The sequence below is a fragment of the Heterodontus francisci genome, chromosome 1, assembly GCF_036365525.1.
Source record: "Heterodontus francisci isolate sHetFra1 chromosome 1, sHetFra1.hap1, whole genome shotgun sequence".
In the NCBI taxonomy this organism is placed as follows: domain Eukaryota; kingdom Metazoa; phylum Chordata; class Chondrichthyes; order Heterodontiformes; family Heterodontidae; genus Heterodontus; species Heterodontus francisci.
In genome coordinates, this window is record NC_090371.1 from 161,347,658 (window position 1) to 161,358,667 (window position 11,010).

Below are 11,010 nucleotides of genomic sequence, written 5' to 3' on the forward strand. Positions count from 1 at the left end.
ATCTTCTTCATCTTCATCTTCTTCATCATCATCTTCTTCATCATCATCATCTTCTTCATCTTCTTCATCTTCTTCATCTTCATCTTCTTCATCTTCATCATCTTCACCTTCACCTTCATCTTCTTCATCTTCATCTTCATCCTCTTCATCTTCATCTTCATCTTCATCTTCATCATCTTCATCTTCTTCATCTTCTTCATCTTCATCTTCTTCATCATCATCTTCTTCATCATCTTCATCATCTTTATCTTCTTCATCTTCATCTTCATCTTCTTCATCATCATCTTCATCATCTTCATCTTCATCATCTTCATCATCTTCATCTTCTTCATCTTCATCTTGATCTTCTTCATCATCTTCATCTTCTTCATCTTCATCTTCATCATCTTCATCTTCATCTTCATCTTCTTCATCTTCATCTTCATCTTCTTCATCTTCATCTTCTTCATCATCATCTTCTTCATCATCTTCATCATCTTCATCTTCTTCATCTTCATCTTCATCTTCATCTTCTTCATCTTCTTCATCTTCTTCATCATCATCTTCTTCATCTTCTTCATCATCTTCATCTTCTTCATCTTCATCTTCTTCATCTTCATCTTCATCATCTTCATCTTCTTCTTCTTCATCATCATCTTCTTCATCATCTTCATCATCTTCATCTTCATCTTCATCTTCATCTTCTTCATCTTCATCATCTTCATCTTCTTCATCTTCTTCATCCTCATCTTCTTCATCTTCTTCTTCTTCATCATCTTCATCTTCATCTTCATCTTCACCTTCATCTTCATCTTCATCATCTTCATCTTCATCTTCATCTTCATCTTCATCTTCTTCATCTTCATCTTCTTCATCATCATCTTCTTCATCATCTTCATCTTCTTCATCTTCTTCTTCTTCATCTTCATCTTCTTCATCTTCTTCATCTTCGTCATCTTCATCATCTTCATCTTCTTCATCTTCATCTTCACCTTCACATTCTTCACCTTCACCTTCTTCATATTCATCTTCATCTTCATCATCTTCATCATTTTCATCTTCATCTTCTTCATCTTCATCTTCTTCTTCTTCTTCTTCTTCTTCTTCTTCTTCATCTTCTTCATCTTCATCTTCTTCATCATCATCTTCTTCATCTTCTTCATCTTCATCTTCTTCATCTTCTTCATCTTCATCTTCATCTTCTTCATCATCTTCATCTTCATCTTCTTCATATTCATCATCTTCATCTTCACCTTCATCTTCTTCATCTTCATCTTCATCCTCTTCATCTTCATCTTCATCTTCATCATCTTCATCTTCTTCATCTTCTTCATCTTCATCTTCTTCATCATCATCTTCTTCATCATCTGCATCATCTTTATCTTCGTCATCTTCATCTTCATCTTCTTCATCATCATCTTCTTCATCATCTTCATCATCTTCATCTTCATCGTGTTCATCATCTTCATCATCTTTATCTTCTTCATCTTCATCTTCTTCTTCTTCATCATCTTCATCTTCATCTTCACCTTCATCTTCATCTTCATCATCTTCATCTTCATCTTCATCTTCATCTTCTTCATCTTCACCTTCACCTTCATCTTCTTCATCTTCATCTTCATCCTCTTCATCTTCATCTTCATCTTCATCTTTATCTTCTCCATCTTCTTTGTCTTCATCTTCTTCATCTTCATCATCTTCATCTTCACCTTCATCTTCTTCATCTTCATCTTCATCTTCATCCTCTTCATCTTCATCTTCATCTTCATCATCTTCATCTTCTTCATCTTCTTCATCTTCTTCATCTTCATCTTCTTCATCATCATCTTCTTCATCATCTTCATCATCTTTATCTTCGTCATCTTCATCTTCATCTTCTTCATCATCATCTTCTTCATCATCTTCATCATCTTCATCTTCTTCATTTCTTCATCATCTTCATCTTCATCTTCTTCATCTTCTTTGTCTTGATCTTCTTCATCTACATCATCTTCATCTTCACCTTCATCTTCATCTTCATCTTCTTCATCTTCATCTTCATCCTCTTCATCTTCATCTTCATCTTCATCTTCTTCATCTTCATCTTCATCTTCTTCATCTTCATCTTCATCATCATCTTCTTCATCATCTTCATCATCTTTATCTTCGTCATCTTCATCTTCATCTTCTTCATCATCATCTTCTTCATCATCTTCATCATCTTCATCTTCATCTTCTTCATCTTCTTCATCTTCTTCATCTTCATCATCATCTTCTTCATCATCTTCATCTTCTTCATCTTCATCTTCTTCACCATCACCTTCTTCATCTTCATCTTCATCTTCATCATCATCTTCATCATGTTCATCTTCATCTTCTTCATCATCTTCATCTTCATCTTCATCTTCATCTTCATCTTCATCTTCTTCATCTTCATCTTCATCTTCTTCATCATCATCTTCTTCATCTTCATCATCTTCATCTTCTTCAGCTTCATCTTCTTCATCATCATCTTCTTCATCATCTACATCTTCATCTTCTTCATCTTCTTCATCATCATCTTCTTCATCATCTTCTTCTTCTTCATCTTCATCTTCTTCATCTTCATCTTCATCTTCATCATCTTCATCTTCATCTTCATCATCTTCTTCATCATCATCTTCTTCATCATCTTCATCATCTTTATCTTCGTCATATTCATCTTCATCTTCTTCATCATCATCTTCTTCATCATCTTCATCATCTTCATCTTCATCTTCTTCATCATCTTCATCTTCATCTTCTTCATCTTCATCTTCATCATCATCTTCTTCATCATCTTCATCTTCTTCATCTTCATCTTCTTCACCATCACCTTCTTCATCTTCATCTTCATCACCATCTTCATCATCTTCATCTTCATCTTCTTCATCATCTTCATCTTCATCTTCATCTTCATCTTCTTCATCTTCATCTTCTTCATCATCATCTTCTTCATCTTCATCATCTTCATCTTCTTCATCTTCATCTTCTTCTTCATCATTTTCTTCATCATCTTCACCTTCATCTTCTTCATCTTCTTCATCATCATCTTCTTCATCATCTTCATCTTCTTCATCTTCTTCATCTTCATCTTCTTCTTCTTCTTCATCTTCATCATCTTCATCTTCTTCATCTTCATCTTCACCTTCACCTTCTTCACCTTCACCTTCTTCATCTTCATCTTCATTTTCATCATGTTCATCATTTTCATCTTCATCTTCTTCATCTTCATCTTCTTCTTCTTCTTCATCTTCTTCATCTTCATCTTCTTCATCTTCATCTTCTTCATCATCATCTTCTTCATCATCTTCATCATCTTCATCTTCTTCATCTTCATCTTCATCTTCATCTTCTTCTTCTTCTTCATCTTCTTCATCATCATCTTCTTCATCTTCTTCATCATCTTCATCTTCTTCATCTTCATCTTCTTCATCTTCATCTTCATCATCTTCATCACCTTCATCTTCATCTTCATCTTCTTCATCTTCATCATCTTCATCTTCTTCATCTTCTTCATCTTCATCTTCTTCATCTTCTTCATCTTCATCTTCTTCTTCTTCATCACCTTCATCTTCATCTTCATCTTCTTCATCTTCATCTTCATCATCTTCATCTTCATCTTCATCTTCACCTTCATCTTCATCTTCATCATCTTCATCTTCATCTTCATCTTCATCTTCATCTTCTTCATCTTCATCTTCTTCATCATCATCTTCTTCATCATCTTCATCATCTTTATCTTCGTCATCTTCATCTTCATCTTCTTCATCATCATCTTCTTCATCATCTTCATCATCTTCATCTTCATCTTCTTCATCTTCTTCATCTTCTTCATCTTCATCATCATCTTCTTCATCATCTTCATCTTCTTCATCTTCATCATCATCTTCTTCATCATCTTCATCTTCTTCATCTTCATCTTCTTCACCATCACCTTCTTCATCTTCATCTTCATCTTCATCATCATCTTCATCATGTTCATCTTCATCTTCTTCATCATCTTCATCTTCATCTTCATCTTCTTCATCTTCATCTTCATCTTCTTCATCATCATCTTCTTCATCTTCATCATCTTCATCTTCTTCAGCTTCATCTTCTTCATCATCATCTTCTTCATCATCTACATCTTCATCTTCTTCATCTTCTTCATCATCATCTTCGTCATCATCTTCTTCTTCTTCATCTTCATCTTCTTCATCTTCATCTTCATCTTCATCATCTTCATCTTCATCTTCATCATCTTCATCATCTTCATCTTCTTCATCTTCATCTTCATCTTCTTCATCATCATCTTCTTCATCTTCATCATCTTCATCTTCTTCAGCTTCATCTTCTTCATCATCATCTTCTTCATCATCTACATCTTCATCTTCTTCATCATCTTCATCATCATCTTCTTCATCATCTTCTTCTTCATCTTCATCTTCTTCATCTTCATCTTCATCTTCATCATCTTCATCTTCATCTTCATCTTCATCATCTTCGTCATCTTCATCATCTTCATCTTCTTCATCTTCATCTTCACCTTCACCTTCTTCACCTTCACCTTCTTCATCTTCATCTTCATCTTCATCATGTTCATCATTTGCATCTTCATCTTCTTCATCTTCATCTTCTTCTTCTTCTTCTTCTTCATCATCTTCATCTTCTTCATCATCATCTTCTTCATCATCATCATCTTCTTCATCTTCTTCATCTTCTTCATCTTCATCTTCTTCATCTTCATCATCTTCACCTTCACCTTCATCTTCTTCATCTTCATCTTCATCCTCTTCATCTTCATCTTCATCTTCATCTTCATCATCTTCATCTTCTTCATCTTCTTCATCTTCATCTTCTTCATCATCATCTTCTTCATCATCTTCATCATCTTTATCTTCTTCATCTTCATCTTCATCTTCTTCATCATCATCTTTATCATCTTCATCTTCATCATCTTCATCATCTTCATCTTCTTCATCTTCATCTTGATCTTCTTCATCATCTTCATCTTCTTCATCTTCATCTTCATCATCTTCATCTTCATCTTCATCTTCTTCATCTTCATCTTCATCTTCTTCATCTTCATCTTCTTCATCATCATCTTCTTCATCATCTTCATCATCTTCATCTTCTTCATCTTCATCTTCATCTTCTTCATCTTCTTCATCTTCTTCATCATCATCTTCTTCATCTTCTTCATCATCTTCATCTTCTTCATCTTCATCTTCTTCATCTTCATCTTCATCATCTTCATCATCTTCATCTTCTTCTTCTTCATCATCATCTTCATCTTCATCTTCATCATCTTCATCTTCATCTTCATCTTCATCATCTTCTTCATCTTCATCTTCTTCATCTTCATCTTCATCTTCTTCATCATCATCTTCTTCATCTTCATCATCTTCATCTTCTTCAGCTTCATCTTCTTCATCATCATCTTCTTCATCATCTACATCTTCATCTTCTTCATCTTCTTCATCATCATCTTCTTCATCATCTTCTTCTTCATCTTCATCTTCTTCATCTTCATCTTCATCTTCATCATCTTCATCTTCATCTTCATCTTCATCATCTTCGTCATCTTCATCATCTTCATCTTCTTCATCTTCATCTTCACCTTCACCTTCTTCACCTTCACCTTCTTCATCTTCATCTTCATCTTCATCATGTTCATCATTTGCATCTTCATCTTCTTCATCTTCATCTTCTTCTTCTTCTTCTTCTTCATCATCTTCATCTTCTTCATCATCATCTTCTTCATCATCATCATCTTCTTCATCTTCTTCATCTTCTTCATCTTCATCTTCTTCATCTTCATCATCTTCACCTTCACCTTCATCTTCTTCATCTTCATCTTCATCCTCTTCATCTTCATCTTCATCTTCATCTTCATCATCTTCATCTTCTTCATCTTCTTCATCTTCATCTTCTTCATCATCATCTTCTTCATCATCTTCATCATCTTTATCTTCTTCATCTTCATCTTCATCTTCTTCATCATCATCTTTATCATCTTCATCTTCATCATCTTCATCATCTTCATCTTCTTCATCTTCATCTTGATCTTCTTCATCATCTTCATCTTCTTCATCTTCATCTTCATCATCTTCATCTTCATCTTCATCTTCTTCATCTTCATCTTCATCTTCTTCATCTTCATCTTCTTCATCATCATCTTCATCATCATCTTCATCATCTTCATCTTCTTCATCTTCATCTTCATCTTCATCTTCATCTTCTTCATCTTCTTCATCTTCTTCATCATCATCTTCTTCATCTTCTTCATCATCTTCATCTTCTTCATCTTCATCTTCTTCATCTTCATCTTCATCATCTTCATCATCTTCATCTTCTTCTTCTTCATCATCATCTTCTTCATCATCTTCATCATCTTCATCACCTTCATCTTCATCTTCATCTTCTTCATCTTCATCATCTTCATCTTCTTCATCTTCTTCATCTTCATCTTCTTCATCTTCTTCATCTTCATCTTCTTCTTCTTCATCATCTTCATCTTCATCTTCATCTTCACCTTCATCTTCATCTTCATCATCTTCATCTTCATCTTCATCTTCATCTTCATCTTCTTCATCTTCATCTTCTTCATCATCATCTTCTTCATCATCTTCATCTTCTTCATCTTCTTCTTCTTCATCTTCATCTTCTTCATCTTCTTCATCTTCGTCATCTTCATCATCTTCATCTTCTTCATCTTCATCTTCACCTTCACCTTCTTCACCTTCACCTTCTTCATATTCATCTTCATCATCTTCATCATTTTCATCTTCATCTTCTTCATCTTCATCTTCTTCTTCTTCTTCTTCTTCTTCTTCTTCTTCTTCTTCTTCTTCTTCTTCATCTTCTTCATCTTCATCTTCTTCATCATCACCTTCTTCATCTTCTTCATCTTCATCTTCTTCATCTTCTTCATCTTCATCTTCATCTTCTTCATCATCTTCATCTTCATCTTCTTCATATTCATCATCTTCATCTTCACCTTCATCTTCTTCATCTTCATCATCATCCTCTTCATCTTCATCTTCATCTTCATCTTCATCATCTTCATCTTCTTCATCTTCTTCATCTTCATCTTCTTCATCATCATCTTCTTCATCATCTGCATCATCTTTATCTTCGTCATCTTCATCTTCATCTTCTTCATCATCATCTTCTTCATCATCTTCATCATCTTCATCTTCATCGTGTTCATCATCTTCATCATCTTTATCTTCTTCATCTTCATCTTCTTCTTCTTCATCATCTTCATCTTCATCTTCACCTTCATCTTCATCTTCATCATCTTCATCTTCATCTTCATCTTCATCTTCTTCATCTTCACCTTCACCTTCATCTTATTCATCTTCATCTTCATCCTCTTCATCTTCATCTTCATCTTCATCTTTATCTTCTCCATCTTCTTTGTCTTCATCTTCTTCATCTTCATCATCTTCATCTTCACCTTCATCTTCTTCATCTTCATCTTCATCTTCATCCTCTTCATCTTCATCTTCATCTTCATCATCTTCATCTTCTTCATCTTCTTCATCTTCTTCATCTTCATCTTCTTCATCATCATCTTCTTCATCATCTTCATCATCTTTATCTTCGTCATCTTCATCTTCATCTTCTTCATCATCATCTTCTTCATCATCTTCATCATCTTCATCTTCTTCATTTCTTCATCATCTTCATCTTCATCTTCTTCATCTTCTTTGTCTTGATCTTCTTCATCTTCATCATCTTCATCTTCACCTTCATCTTCATCTTCATCTTCTTCATCTTCATCTTCATCCTCTTCATCTTCATCTTCATCTTCATCTTCTTCATCTTCATCTTCATCATCATCTTCTTCATCATCTTCATCATCTTTATCTTCGTCATCTTCATCTTCATCTTCTTCATCATCATCTTCTTCATCATCTTCATCATCTTCATCTTCATCTTCTTCATCTTCTTCATCTTCTTCATCTTCATCATCATCTTCTTCATCATCTTCATCTTCTTCATCTTCATCTTCTTCATCTTCATCTTCATCTTCATCATCATCTTCATCATGTTCATCTTCATCTTCTTCATCATCTTCATCTTCATCTTCATCTTCATCTTCATCTTCATCTTCATCTTCTTCATCTTCATCTTCATCTTCTTCATCATCATCTTCTTCATCTTCATCATCTTCATCTTCTTCAGCTTCATCTTCTTCATCATCATCTTCTTCATCATCTACATCTTCATCTTCTTCATCTTCTTCATCATCATCTTCTTCATCATCTTCTTCTTCTTCATCTTCATCTTCTTCATCTTCATCTTCATCTTCATCATCTTCATCTTCATCTTCATCATCTTCTTCATCATCATCTTCTTCATCATCTTCATCATCTTTATCTTCGTCATATTCATCTTCATCTTCTTCATCATCATCTTCTTCATCATCTTCATCATCTTCATCTTCATCTTCTTCATCATCTTCATCTTCATCTTCTTCATCTTCATCTTCATCATCATCTTCTTCATCATCTTCATCTTCTTCATCTTCATCTTCTTCACCATCACCTTCTTCATCTTCATCTTCATCATCATCTTCATCATCTTCATCTTCATCTTCTTCATCATCTTCATCTTCATCTTCATCTTCATCTTCATCTTCTTCATCTTCATCTTCTTCATCATCTTCATCTTCATCATCTTCATCTTCTTCATCTTCATCTTCTTCTTCATCATTTTCTTCATCATCTTCACCTTCATCTTCTTCATCTTCTTCATCATCATCTTCTTCATCATCTTCATCTTCTTCATCTTCTTCATCTTCATCTTCTTCTTCTTCTTCATCTTCATCACCTTCATCTTCTTCATCTTCATCTTCACCTTCACCTTCTTCACCTTCACCTTCTTCATCTTCATCTTCATCTTCATCATGTTCATCATTTTCATCTTCATCTTCTTCATCTTCATCTTCTTCTTCTTCTTCTTCATCTTCTTCATCTTCATCTTCTTCATCTTCATCTTCTTCATCATCATCTTCTTCATCATCTTCATCATCTTCATCTTCTTCATCTTCATCTTCATCTTCATCTTCTTCATCTTCTTCATCTTCTTCATCATCATCTTCTTCATCTTCTTCATCATCTTCATCTTCTTCATCTTCATCTTCTTCATCTTCATCTTCATCATCTCATCATCTTCATCTTCTTCTTCTTCATCATCATCTTCTTCATCATCTTCATCATCTTCATCACCTTCATCTTCATCTTCATCTTCTTCATCTTCATCATCTTCATCTTCTTCATCTTCTTCATCTTCATCTTCTTCATCTTCTTCATCTTCATCTTCTTCTTCTTCATCACCTTCATCTTCATCTTCATCTTCTTCATCTTCATCTTCATCATCTTCATCTTCATCTTCATCTTCACCTTCATCTTCATCTTCATCATCTTCATCTTCATCTTCATCTTCATCTTCTTCATCTTCATCTTCTTCATCATCATCTTCTTCATCATCTTCATCATCTTTATCTTCGTCATCTTCATCTTCATCTTCTCATCATCATCTTCTTCATCATCTTCATCATCTTCATCTTCATCTTCTTCATCTTCTTCATCTTCTTCATCTTCATCATCATCTTCTTCATCATCTTCATCTTCTTCATCTTCATCTTCTTCACCATCACCTTCTTCATCTTCATCTTCATCTTCATCATCATCTTCATCATGTTCATCTTCATCTTCTTCATCATCTTCATCTTCATCTTCATCTTCATCTTCATCTTCATCTTCTTCATCTTCATCTTCATCTTCTTCATCATCATCTTCTTCATCTTCATCATCTTCATCTTCTTCAGCTTCATCTTCTTCATCATCATCTTCTTCATCATCTACATCTTCATCTTCTTCATCTTCTTCATCATCATCTTCTTCATCATCTTCTTCTTCTTGATCTTCATCTTCTTCATCTTCATCTTCATCTTCATCATCTTCATCTTCATCTTCATCTTCATCATCTTCTTCATCATCATCTTCTTCATCATCTTCATCATCTTTATCTTCGTCATATTCATCTTCATCTTCTTCATCATCATCTTCTTCATCATCTTCATCATCTTCATCTTCATCTTCTTCATCATCTTCATCTTCATCTTCTTCATCTTCATCTTCATCATCATCTTCTTCATCATCTTCATCTTCTTCATCTTCATCTTCTTCACCATCACCTTCTTCATCTTCATCTTCATCATCATCTTCATCATCTTCATCTTCATCTTCTTCATCATCTTCATCTTCATCTTCATCTTCTTCATCTTCATCTTCTTCATCATCATCTTCTTCATCTTCATCATCTTCATCTTCTTCATCTTCATCTTCTTCTTCATCATTTCTTCATCATCTTCACCTTCATCTTCTTCATCTTCTTCATCAGTCATCTTCTTCATCATCTTCATCTTCTTCATCTTCTTCATCTTCATCTCTTCTTCTTCTTCATCTTCATCATCTTCATCTTCTCATCTTCATCTTCACCTTCACCTTCTTCACCTTCACCTTCTTCATCTTCATCTTCATCTTCATCATGTTCATCATTTTCATCTTCATCTTCTTCATCTTCATCTTCTTCTTCTTCTTCTGCTTCTTCATCTTCTTCATCTCATCTTCTTCATCATCATCTTCTTCATCATCATCATCTTCTTCATCTTCTTCATCTTCTTCATCTTCATCTTCTTCATCTTCATCATCTTCACATTCACCTTCATCTTCTTCATCTTCATCTTCATCCTCTTCATTTTCATCTTCATCTCATCTTCATTATCTTCATCTTCTTCATCTTCTTCATCTTCATCTTCTTCATCATCATCTTCTTCATCATCTTCATCATCTTTATCTTCTTCATCTTCATCTTCATCTTCTTCATCATCATCTTCATCATCTTCATCTTCATCATCTTCATCATCTTCATCTTCTTCATCTTCATCTTGATCTTCTTCATCATCTTCATCTTCTTCATCTTCATCTTCATCATCTTCATCTTCATCTTCATCTTCTTCATCTTCATCTTCATCTT